Source organism: Tasmannia lanceolata, unplaced genomic scaffold (assembly GCF_043159265.1).
Source record: "Tasmannia lanceolata isolate RefF3 unplaced genomic scaffold, GAP_Taslan_0.1 ptg000019l, whole genome shotgun sequence".
Classification (NCBI taxonomy): Eukaryota; Viridiplantae; Streptophyta; class Magnoliopsida; order Canellales; family Winteraceae; genus Tasmannia; species Tasmannia lanceolata.
In genome coordinates, this window is record NW_027518696.1 from 12,410,276 (window position 1) to 12,423,719 (window position 13,444).

Consider the following 13,444-nt stretch of genomic DNA (forward strand, 5'->3'; position numbering starts at 1 on the left):
AACGAAATTTCTTTTCCAGTTGTTTATCTATTTTCTTAGCAGCAGGAAAAATCTTTTTTTAACAATGCTTGCAAGGTAGAACTCATTCCAGCTTCAGAAAACTGGGCAACCTTCAACTATGAGAACCCATTCCACCTTCAGAAAACTGGGTTTCCCTGAAAAATTATAGTATACCAGTAATTACAGTATAGCACTAATTACAGTATACCAAAAATTACAGTATTCCACCTTCAGAAAACTGGGTTTCCCTCAGAAAACTGGGCAGCCTTCAACTATGCACACCAGTAATTACAGTATACCAAAAATTACAGTATTCCACCTTTAGAAAACTGGGTTTCCCTCAGAAAACTGGGCAGCCTTCAACTATGCACACCACTAATTACAGTATACCAAAAAAGGGTTTCCCTCAAAAAATTATTAAATACAGCAACTAATTACTGTGCACACTTTCAATTAATCCACTTCTCCTCCTTCATCCACGTGGAGCCTCCTATGGTTGTCCGCGGAGTAATTACGTGAAAAAAGGAGCTGCACAAGGTACACCCGACCTACAACACCACCACCACACCGAATAAGTATGGAATCGGGGATGTTTTATACTACTTATTGACCTCCATATATTACGTATCATGTACCTATTGAAAACGGGGGCAGAGGGTCCAATGGCAGATTCATCAGGTAGTTGTCTCTCCATGGGAGGTTCTCTGCAAGTCCTTTGTTGTGGCCAAGTTTTCCACAGATCGTACATTTACGATGCACTCCACTCTGCAATTCGCGATCAGATCTTCTCGTTCGCGGCCATCCAGGTGGTCTTTTCGCTATTGGAGGAAATACAGTCTGCAGAGGTTCTAGAGGCATTTCCCATTGAGTGCGATCTACTGTAGGGTGAAGCACCTCACAGTACGTTTCCCGATACATCTCTATACAAAACCATTTATGGCAATAATCGTACTCATCAAAATCTGTGATGGCAATGGCTGCCATGGCATGTCTGCACGGAAGCCCAAGCGTTTGGAACTCACGACATGTACAGGTTTGTTGCAGCAAGTTTACGACATCATGATGATCACGGGACCTTACTTCAAATTCGTGCACACCTACTCGATAAGCATCATATCCGCGACCCTGTTCCCTGGCCAGTCCCAAATGTTTTTCTGCATAATGCGTGCACTTTGTTTCCCATTGAAGGCCCATCGCTTGACGTTTTTGTATGTATTCAGAGCTCTTAAAACGAGTCAGCTCCACCGCAGCTGCAATCGGCAATTTTCTGGCATCCTTTAGCACTGCATTGTAACACTCCGATCTATTGGTGGTCAACACATCATATCTTTCCCCCTTGAAGTAGAAACTAGCCCAATTTTCCTTCGAAATAGCGACTATCCAGTTGTGTGCATTTTCATTCCTCGCCTTAATTTTTTCCATTGTGTCTATGAAAACACTCTCTCTCAAAGCCCTAGCAGCTCTCCAGAACAATTTCTTAAGTAAAGGGTCTTTGAAGTCGGTGTACAGATTGGCGGCGAGGTGACGCATGCAGTAGCTATGGTTTGCAATAGGCATTACTTTAGGCACTGCTTGCATCAACCCCTTTTGTCGATCGGAGCATAGGGTCAATGCGCCTATCCCCTCCGGCAATACGTGCCGCTTCACCAAATAGAGGAACCAGCACCAGCTATCTTCGTTCTCAGTCTCGACAACACCAAAAGCTAATGGAACTAATCCGTTGTTCCCGTCTACCCCAAATGCGATCAGTAAGATTCCAAGATACTTTCCACGTAGATGCGTCCCATCGACCAAAACTATCGATCTAAGTGTTCGTTGGAAAGAACGTATGCTAGGACCAAATGCCCAGAATAAGCGAGCAAATTTATCATCTCCCCCTGGACGTAGATCTCTCGCTCGAAAAACACGCATGTAGGTGCCCGGGTTTGTTCTCATCATCTCAACTATCAGTGCAGGGAGCAAGCGGTACGAGTCCTCTACATTTCCACACTTTATTTCAAGGATGATGTTCATCGCAAGGTGTGCTCTACGGTAGGTCATGGTTATACCCCAGTGCGACTTGATGTACTGTCTTATGATCCTTGTCCCCACATCTTCTGGACGGTCAAATAGGGGTAAGCATGTCTCGGCAACCCATGGGGATGTAGTTAGATGATTATCATTGCCCTTTAAGTGAGATGTACATGTATGGTCGCTCACAAACTTCTTCACTAACACATAAGTCATACGGCTAATGCCTGATATACGCCACTTGCAACCTGGTTCCTTGCATACAACGGCATACTTCTTCGGAGTTGACCGTGACTTCTTGAACATGAATCGCTGCCGAATTGCATACTCCTTAAAGGCCTTCTTGAACTGCTTCATATTTGGATACATAGCCCCAACAGTTAACTCATCGAACTGAAGATTATCTGCATCTACCTCATCAGCCCCAACATACATGTCGTCTACTTCGAGTGGCCGACTTGTGCCAGCAGGTAGAAATGGCCGACCATTGCCGGTAGGGGGAGCCACTTCTGTTGGCCTAAGGTTTTCACCAGAATCTTCGTTGTGATTTTCATTTCCATTATAATTTTCAGGATCATGGGCGGCCTCATCACCCTCCTCATCCTGAACCTCAGCCTCAGCCTCAGCCTCGTCATCATCCTCATCATCATCCTCTGCAGGATCATCATCATTGTCATCTTCAGTTCTAAATTCTTCGAAATCACAACCGAAGACATGAAAATCATCCTAAAAAACGTTAATATGCTCCAACGGCACATCTGCATCATTCCCGGGGACAATGATATCTTCGGAGATAGGGTTCTCATACATATCGTCCGAGAAGTTTTCATTTAGGTCAACTCGTACCCTACACAGTTCAACAATATAAAATCAGGATAGTAGATTGAGTACTTGAATATAAATAAAATTCTACAAGACATACCTTGAACTAAATTGTGCCGAGTCACCTCCTATGCTTGTATTACCCAATTCTGTTTCATATTCTCTTTCTAAGTCTACTTCAAAATGAGAGTCGGGAGTGACAGTTACTCGTTTCGGTGGATATCTTAGGTGTGGAATCGGTGGAACGGAAGTAGGAGGTATGCATGCATTATGAGAGGGATTTTGAGAGGGAATCGGTGGTACAGAAGTCAAACGTATGGGCAGGTTATGAGAGGGATTTCGAGGTGAAAAGGAAGTAGAAGGTATGACATTGTTTGTGGGCAGAATTGAAGAATAAGATGAATTTAGGCCATTGTCAATTTTTGTTATGTATAGCATCACAGAGTTGAAAGTATCTTTCTCAAGCACCTTAACCAACGATTGGAAGATTTCATCGCTATCGACGTCGATTAGAGTGCTTATATATGGATCAACAACATATCGACATTTGATGGATAGTGACACCCGTCCTCCAATACTCCCAATTCGACTGTGGATTAGAGACTCCAATTCTTTAAGATTCATTCGGGGACTTACCAATAAGAATTTCTTACTCCCACCAACATATTCCCAATTAACTTCATCCTTCAGTATGCCATCATAGTGTAACAGTAGAGAAAGCATTGTGCGTGCCAGTTTACGAAGACCTGCAAAGAGCAGACAAGATATGATAAGAACCAGTACGTAAAGGGGGCTTCTCAAGGCGAATAAGTAGAGGCCGACTTAAGCAAAACCTTCGGAGGCACACATTGAAAGAAGAAAATATGACCTTCCTGATTGAAAACTTGTCTGCAAAAGGAGTATATGATATGGTTAAGACTTAAACATGACAAGAAGATGATAACATATTTTTTCTCAATACATTTAATACCAGACTAAAGCATGCAAATAATTGAACATAAGTGAACATTGCATTTCAAGTATACAGGTCACAGTACGAAATCTAGTTTAAAGACGAAATCTACGAGAAATTAGTTTAACATGTTAGATCTGGCAAGGATATAATTTTTTCTTAATTAAATTACAGCATAAGGGATTATGGGCCCTTAAATGGGGTAAAAGAAGTACCCTTGGAGGGCACAAAATCCAGAACATGTTCCTCAAATTCAAACTCAGAGATTTTTACCTTTAAAAAAAGGGGTTACTAGTACCTAAGGGGTGCTTCTCAAGGGCAATAGAGGGGAGCATTGCATGGTATTAGAGAAGGGATTATGGGCACTCAAATGGGGTAGGAGAAGTACCCTTGGAGGGTCCACCAAATCCAAAGATGGTGCTCAAGTTCAAAGGCAAGGGTTTCAGCTACAAAAAAGGGGTTACTAGTACGTACGGGGGGCTTCTCAAGGGCAATAGAGGGGAGCTATGCATGGTATTAGAGAAGGGATTATGGGCACTCAAATGGGGAAGGATAAGTACCCTTGGAGGGTCCAGCAAATCCAAAGATGGTGCTCAAGTTCAAAGGCATGGGTTTTCAGCTACAACAAAGGGGTTATTAGTACCTAAGAGGGGGCTTCTCAAGGGCAATAGAGGGGAGCTATGCATGGTATTAGAGAAGGGATTATGGGCCCTCAAATGGGGTAGGAGAAGTACCCTTGGAGGGTCCATCAAATCCAAAGATGGTCCTGAAGTTCAAAGGCATGGGTTTTCAACTACAAAAAAGGGGTTACTAGTACCTAAGGGGGGCTTCTCAAGGGCAATAGAGGAGAGCTATGCATGGTATTAGAGAAGGGATTATGGGCCCTCAAATGGGGTAAAAGAAGTACCCTTGGAGGGTCCATCAAATCCAGAAGATGGTCCTGAAGTTCAAAGTCATGGGTTTTCAGCTACAAAAAGGGGTTACTAGTACGTACGAGTGGCTTCTCAAGGGCAATAGAAGGGAGCTATGCATGGTATTAGAGAAGGGATTATGGGCACTCAAATGGGGTAGGAGAAGTACCCTTGGAGGGTCCAGCAAATCCAAAGATGGTGCTCAAATTCAAAGGCATGGGTTTTCAGCTACAACAAAGGGGTTATTAGTACCTAAGAGGGGGCTTCTCAAGGGCAATAGAGGGGAGCTATGAATGGTATTAGAGAAGGGATTATGGGCCCTCAAATGGGGTAGGAGAAGTACCCTTGGAGGGTCCATCAAATCCAAAGATGGTCCTGAAGTTCAAAGGCATGGGGTTTCAACTACAAAAAGGGGTTATTAGTACCTAAGGGGGGCTTCTTAAGGGCAATAGAGGAGAGCTATGCATGGTATTAGAGAAGGGATTATGGGCCCTCAAATGGGGTAAAAGAAGCACCCTTGGAGGGTCCATCAAATCCAGAAGATGGTCCTAAAGTTCAAAGGCATGGGTTTTCAGCTACAAAAAAGGGGTTACTAGTACGTAGGGGGGGCTTCTCAAGGGCAATAGAGGGGAGCTATGCATGGTATTAGAGAAGGGATTATAGGCACTCAAATGGGGTAGGAGAAGTACCCTTGGAGGGTCCAGCAAATCCAAAGATGGTGCTCAAGTTCAAAGGCATGGGTTTTCAGCTACAACAAAGGGGTTATTAGTACCTAAGGGGGGCTTCTCAAGGGCAATAGAGGAGAGCTATGCATGGTATTAGAGAAGGGATTATGGGCCCTCGAATGGCGTAGGAGAAGTACCCTCGGAGGGTCCATCAAATCCAAAGATGGTCCTGAAGTTCAAAGGCATGGGTTTTCAGCTACAAAAAGGGGTTATTAGTACCTAAGGGGGGCTTCTCATGGGCAATAGAGGAGAGCTATGCATGGTATTAGAGAAGGGATTATGGGCCCTCAAATGGGGTAAAAGAAGTACCCTTGGAGGGTCCATCAAATCCAGAATATGGTCCTGAAGTTCAAAGTCATGGGTTTTCAGCTACAAAAATGGGTTACTAGTACGTACGGGGGGCTTCTCAAGGGCAATAGAGGGGAGCTATGCATGGTATTAGAGAAGGGATTATGGGCACTCAAATGGGGTAGGAGAAGTACCCTTGGAGGGTCCAGCAAATCCAAAGATGGTGCTCAAGTTCAAAGGCATGGGTTTTCAGCTACAACAAAGGGGTTATTAGTAGCTAAGGGGGGCTTCTCAAGGGCAATAGAGGGGAGCTATGCATGGTATTAGAGAAGGGATTATGGGCCCTCAAATGGGGTAGGAGAAGTACCCTTGGAGGGTCTATCAAATCCAAAGATGGTCTTGAAGTTCAAAGGCATGGGTTTTCAGCTACAAAAAAGGGGTTATTAGTACCTAAGGGGGGCTTCTCAAGGGCAATAGAGGAGAGCTATGCATCGTATTAGAGAAGGGATTATGGGCCCTCAAATGGGGTAAAAGAAGTACCCTTGGAGGGTCCATAAAATCCAGAAGATGGGCCTGAAGTTCAAAGTCATGGGTTTTCAGCTACAAAAAAGGGGTTACTAGTACGTACGGGGGGCTTCTCAAGGGCAATAGATGGGAGCTATGCATGGTATTAGAGAAGGGATTATGGGCACTCAAATGGGGTAGGAGAAGTGCCCTTGGAGGGTCCACCAAATCCAAAGATGGTGCTCAACTTCAAAGGCATGGGTTTTCAACTACAACAAAGGGGTTATTAGTACCTAAGGGGGGCTTCTCAAGGGCAATAGAGAAAAGCTATGCATGGTATTAGAGAAGGGATTATGGGCCCTCAAATGGGGTAGAAGAAGTACCCTTCGAGGGTCCATCAAATCCAGAAGATGGTCCTGAAGTTCAAAGTCATGGGTTTTTAGCTACAAAAAAGGGGTTACTAGTACGTACGGGGGGCTTCTCAAGGGCAATAGAGGGGAGCTATGCATGGTATTAGAGAATGGATTATGGGCACTCAAATGGGGTTGGAGAAGTACCCTTGGAGGGTCCATCAAATTTAAAGATGGTGCTCAACTTCAAAGGCATGGGTTTCAGCTACAAAAAAGGGGTTACTAGTACCTAAGGGGGGCTTCTCAAGGGCAATAGAGGGGAGTTATGCATGGTATTACACAAGGGATTATGGGCCCCCAAATGGGGTAGAAGAAGTACCGTTCCAGGGTCCATCAAATCCAGAAGATGGTCCTCAAGTTCAAAGTCATGGGTTTCCAACTACAAAAAATGTGGTTACTAGTGCCTAAGGGGGGCTTCTCAAGGGCAATAGAGGGGAGTTATGCACGATATTAGAGAAGGAATTATGAGCCCTCAAATGGGGTACAATAAGTCACCATGGAGGGCGCATCATAAACAGGGGTTTTCAACTACATAAATGGGAATCCTAGATCGAAACTTTTACAAAACAGGAGCTGCTCACTCCTCTTTTCCTATTTGCTTTTTCTTGCCTGGTTTAAGGTCGGACAAAATAGTGAGAATCAAAGGGGCTGAAATTGGACTTCTCAACAAATAAGCTCTCAACAAAAAATTCTTCATCCAATTAGAGCATTGCCACGACCCACCTGGATATTTTCTTCGCCTTTTTTGACAGAACGAACCATAGACTTCGCTTCCTGAATCTCAAATGACTTGAATTACCGTCATACTTCTGTGGACCCCGATCCGAGAGAGGCGGCGGGGGACGTGCCCCTCGCGCTAACAGTCTCAGGATCATCCACGTGAATGGAGAGCTCTACCAAGGAACTCTCGAAAGAAAATGCCTCTCACAGCATGAGTGGCGATACAAAGGTGAGATACCTCTCGATTCGGGACTAGCCCAGATTCGAGGCGTACCTTAAACAAAGAAGAGTCGCCATCCGATGAAGTGGGCCAAGGATCCCATACTATGCTCTGTTGCAACGGATAACCAGAGATTATAAAAAGAGGGTTCGTGCCTGGTTACGAATTCAGAAGGTCTAAAGAGCACCTCATCCGCCCAAGTGCAAACACCTGGTCTCTTATGCCATTTATTATTGATTTTGAAGAGTTTTGGGCAAAAGTCATATGAAATGAGAATCAATATCTCCGAGGAGACGTCTATCTAATCATGCATGTCTTGGAGATGAATAATAATCACACATAAAAGAAATGAAATAAGTGTCAACTAGGAGTAGCTATATTCTGAGTGACAAGCCTAAAGAGCTAGGTTATGAGTGTCATGCCTAATTGGTGTCTGAGTTCTGATGTGCAAACGCATGCATGCTGCAGCTAAAGGTATAGGATCTGTACATGAAAGTAAGAAAACACAGCAAAACATACAATATAAATCAATTCTAAACATAACTGGATAAAATGAATCCTAAAACTCTAATGCATTGACTCGGACCAAGATGGCCGTCCATCCCAGCTGCTCTACGTATCCCGGCCTCGGGAAGAATCGGAGTCAACGTAGTTCGATGCCCTATTCTAAACTACTATGCCTAACCATCTAGAACCGCTATCCTAGACTCGATCCACTAGACTCAACTGATTTTTAAAGCTTTTTTATACAATTGCTTAAGTTCATGTGAATTGTAATTTTTAGGACTCTCTATATGCCCTAACTAATGCAACTTAATTAGCCTCAAACCATGGGCTGACTATATGCTTCCTAGTCTAGCCATCGGTTCGACTGAATGTCTAACCGATCGACTTGAGGCCTCCTAACTCTAGGGACACTCATACGACAGGACACACCATATCAACAAATCAAGACTGATTCCTAACTCTAAAATACCCTAAATATCTAGGACAGATTCCTAACTCTAGGGGAAGATCTTTTTTGAAAAGGTTTTGAAGTTTTTGTATTTTTGGAAGATTTGAAATGTTTATTTTTAAAGGTTTGGCTGGACTTGGGATGTGAATCCCAAGCTGCACTACGTACCCTGTTGAAAGGGATCAAGCCAACGTAGTTCGGAAATGATTTTCCTAGCTACTCTCCTATGACTCAAGATTTTTGAGATTTTTGGTTTTTAGATGTTTTTTTTTTTGAATTTTCAAGTGTTTTTGAAATTTTTGAATGTTTTTGAGTTTTTGACACAAGAGGACAAATCCCTATCATCATAAGGGGAGGACAGGCTCCCGATATCCCGCAAAGGTTGGACAGCATCCTATGCTTTGCGGGGGAAAAAGACAGAAACACGACTCTGCAAGGGTTGGACAGCATCCTATACCTTGCAAGAGCAGATAGAAGAACACGATCTGATGAAAGGTTGGATAAAATCCTAACCCCTATGATGATAGAATTTGATTCCTGAACAAGAGGACTGACTCTCTAGACTAAGGACGGATTCCTATGCTAGTGGACTATCAAACTAAGATAAAGCTCACAAGTAATAAGGGAAAAGAGACCTTGTGCATATTTGGTAAGGGTAAAACACCCAGCCGGGCCGGACAGCTACCTAGCCCTAGGGTGCAACAAATGTGCAACCCAATACCCATAAGGGTAGGGGTATGTTGCCAAGCCGAGTAAGGTGTTCTCCCAAAACTAAACGACGCACAAAGAGGAAGTTTAGCAAGAGAATGAGACGGGGTAAGTCTCTTAGACACAGAGGTAGGATAGAGAAAAATGCTAGCAAGACTGGGCAAGTCTCCTAAGCACAAAGATGAGATAGAGAAAAATGCTAGCAAGACTGGGCAAGTCTCCTAGGATGGGTTTGGGCTATCACCTTCATCGCCCTACAAGAAAAGGGCTAAGAAGTCTCTATAGAAAGAAAGAGAAGGGAGAGGGTATTACTGAGACTTAGTAATTCTCCTCTTTAAGATGGGCTTGGGCTATCGCCTTCATCGCCCTTGCAATGAGAGGGGATTCTAGTATCTAAAGAAATTTAACAGAAATCTATAAGACTGTGTTAGTCCATCAAAGAGAGAAGAAAATGCTACCAGATAATCGCAAATTCCATTCTATTCTTATAAAAATAAATCAAGTGCTAAGCAAAGAAGAATTTTCAATAAAAAATACACAATCTATAGCAATCATAAAATGATAAACAACATTAATTAGTCCAGACCAGCCGCTGGATAGCCTAATAAAGTAAAAGAAAATAATATCAAACACTTCTATGCCCAACCACAAACACCACCCCAATATGGGGATGAAATCAGATGATGTTAAAGTAATCATCTGATATCATATACACATGATAATATTTCTATATCCCGCCTTGAAATCAGACAGTACTCATGTCGATAATATCGAATAGAGTAGTCATCTAATCTCCTTCTTCCTATTAAACAATTTATTTAAATAAAAAGGAATGAGTATAATAAGCTTTGAGATAATCTCACCTGAACAATCCATTTAATACCATCTTCGAACCCTAACTCAAAGCTTAGTATGAAAGAGAAGTAATAAATTCTCAATATTTTATACAAATTTTTCCAATGATATTTCTAATCTATACAAAGTATAAATTAAAAGAGGCATTTATTAAATATATGTAAGCAGCGAAGTATAACTAAATCTAAAAAAATGATATTTGCTATTGTCAGGGTGAAATAAGGCTGTTAATATCAAAATGAAAATGGCTACCACTATTAAGGTGTGAGAGGGAAAATTCTAAGACTTACTAAAAGCTGGATAAGCCTAAAAATGAAAAGGGGAGCGCTATTCAGACTATGTAAGTCCTCTAATAATGGGCTTGGGCTATCGCCTTCATCGCCCCTACGATGACCAAGGGCTACTGATGAGCAACAATAAGCTCAAATACTTGTTATAAATGAGTAACTCTTCTTCACATATTTAAAAACTCTGATGATTTATATATATATATATATATATATATATATATATATATGCATGATTTTATAAATGCAAGGATAAATGAATTGTAATTTAAAATGTGAATACCTCTTGAGAACAACTGAATTTTCTACTCAAAACATACTCTATTACTCATCTCAATCATGTTACACATATCAAAGGAAAGAATAAAACCAAAACTCTTCAACTTTATAATATTTGAATTGATAAAATTAAACTATCAAACCTGATAAGATTATCATAAAGAAAAATTGAATCAATAATACTCTACACACCAATTTAAAAGATGCTTAAACGAAAAAAAAAATTTTTTTTATCTATAACAGCTTCAAATTATTAGATTTGTCTCTAAAGCTTTAATCTCCCTTATCAAGTACACACATCCCAAATTATTACAACTAGACAATGATAACAAGCTGTATTCATGAAGCTTATCATACATGATGGCGTCAATGTCAGCCTGTGACAAAATAATTGTAAACACTACCCTGTTTTGATGATCGCACTACCTTTACCATATGTAATCTACCAATAAAATCTAAGAACAATTCACTGCAACTATCATGACCAAAACCAGGTATACTACAATTGGACAGAGGAAATCTATATTCAAAATTGTGCAAATGATAGAAAACATATGAGACGTATGAGCTATCATTGAAACAAAATAGAATGAGCAAATTTATGGCTTTTACTAAATTCTAATGATGTAAATAACAGTAGACTTATCAAGACAATCAAACAAAAGAGATGGGAAACTTATTGAAGTAAGAAAATGCAAGCCTATTAGATAAAGTCATGCACAATATGGATTGGCAAATTGACTACATTCCAAATTCACTTGGATGCACACATTGAGAAACGAGGTCAAAATAAAAAATTATAAAGGGGGAAGACCAAATCTTTGCTCTGTGATTTTCAAATACATGCTCAGGGACTAAAAATATGATAAAACGAAACCTAAAAGAAAATTCCTATATTTGTATAGTTCAGACAAATACCTCGAAAATCCCAAAACTAAGATGAAATCAACGTACTAGAAAACAGGAAAATATACTCAAATCCTTTAAGGCCATTCGACAAACAGTGCATAAGCAAACATTTGGAAAGATTTTCATCTTTAAACAATTTTCGACATCAAATACTTTCCTTTTGATTAATCAGACAATATTGATCCCAAACAACACAATGTGCGGTGAAGACATTCAAATGACCTAAGCTAAAACGACTTATGAATAAAAGAAAGTCCTTCAATGATCATTTTTTCCAAAAGTCCATAATTTGTTTGCTATGTGAGCAAGCATTTGAACCAAATTAACTCCTAAATATCTCAAAGGTGCACAGATCTTGTATTACACATTAGCTTCTTTTAAAAAAAAAACTACATTAAAAATCGATCAAGATAAGATAAAATCAAGCAACTAAGGTCTAATCTAAGGGTATTAGAACTCATATGATTCATAGATCAGAATTAGCATCAATACATCCATTCATAATCTAATTAAGCATCAGAAATTGTTCTTTTTAAAGAGAAATTGGAGTATATATATATATATATATATATATATATATATATATATATATATATATATATATATATATATATATATACAGGATCAATACACTAATTATAAAATCAAAAATTAAGAAAAATTAAAGTATTACCTGAAGTATTCTAGAAGACTCAAAGCAACTCGCTAAGATAAACAGTAGAATTACAAGATCACTATCTCCGATGAAAATGACGATCTATTTTGGCTTCGGTCTTTGCTTTCCTCCTTCGATTATACACTGCTTTAACAAGATCTCTGTTTGATCTATTGATGATTGATCGAGACTCAAGGAAATTGACCAAAAGATAAAGAAAGTCACTTTATCTTCAGATCCGAGAAAAGCATAGCTCGATTGAACCCTAGACGACTAGATCTAAAGTTTAAATGGTTCGATTCAAGCATAGGACAATCATATCTATGATTTAAGGTTTCTACTAGTCAATTTTAAGATCTGAAATCCTAAAAATGAGAAGAAGAAAAAGTTAAGGCAAGCAAAGAATGAAGGAAATCTAGGCCAGAGCTCCGGCGCGCCTGCCGGAAAATGTTGATCGGAGAAGAAAATGAACATACGGCTAGGGTTTCAACGATGGTTCCTCCTCTCTCTCTCTTTCCCTGGATTTTTGTTAGAAAAATGAGATCTCCCTTATTCTCTCTACTCGAAAGCTTGCCGAAAAAATGACCGGAAAAGGCAAGTATCGCCGGAGAAGAAACGTTGGGGTTTCAAATGAGGGTTTGAGAAGAACAATAGAGTTTCAGACATGGAACAAGATGAACATGAGGAGAAAATAGTGTAAACAAGGGAGAAATCCGGCTAGCACTGATCGGAATCGAGTGGATTTGGCCGGAGAAGAGATAATTCTGATCGGAAAATGGGTTTGGGTTTACAGATCTATTTTCTCTCTCTTTGTTTTCCCTCTCTTTCTCTCTGATCTGCTTATTTTCTCTTTTTTTCTTTTTTTCACAGATCTGAGATTTTTTGGGATGAGCAGATCTACGGTTTTGTGAAACTAAGGTTTCTAAAGGGAATACACAGAGAAATCAATAGATTCACAGAAGAAAGAGAAGAAGAAAATCAGAAATTTCATGATCAAAACTTGGCCGGAGCTAAGCCGGAGATCGATCGAAAAGAAGAAAATGGGAAATAGGGTTTGAGATTTGGGGAAAGCTCTCGTCCTCCCTCTTCTCCAGATCTGAAAAATGAGGTCTCTTCCCCTTTCTACGATTTTTTTTTTTACTTTTTATAAGAAAATATGGGTGATATTGGCACTCCAATGATGAGATTTTTGATAGGCGCACATCAGAATCGCATCCTATTCGGCCATGCACAG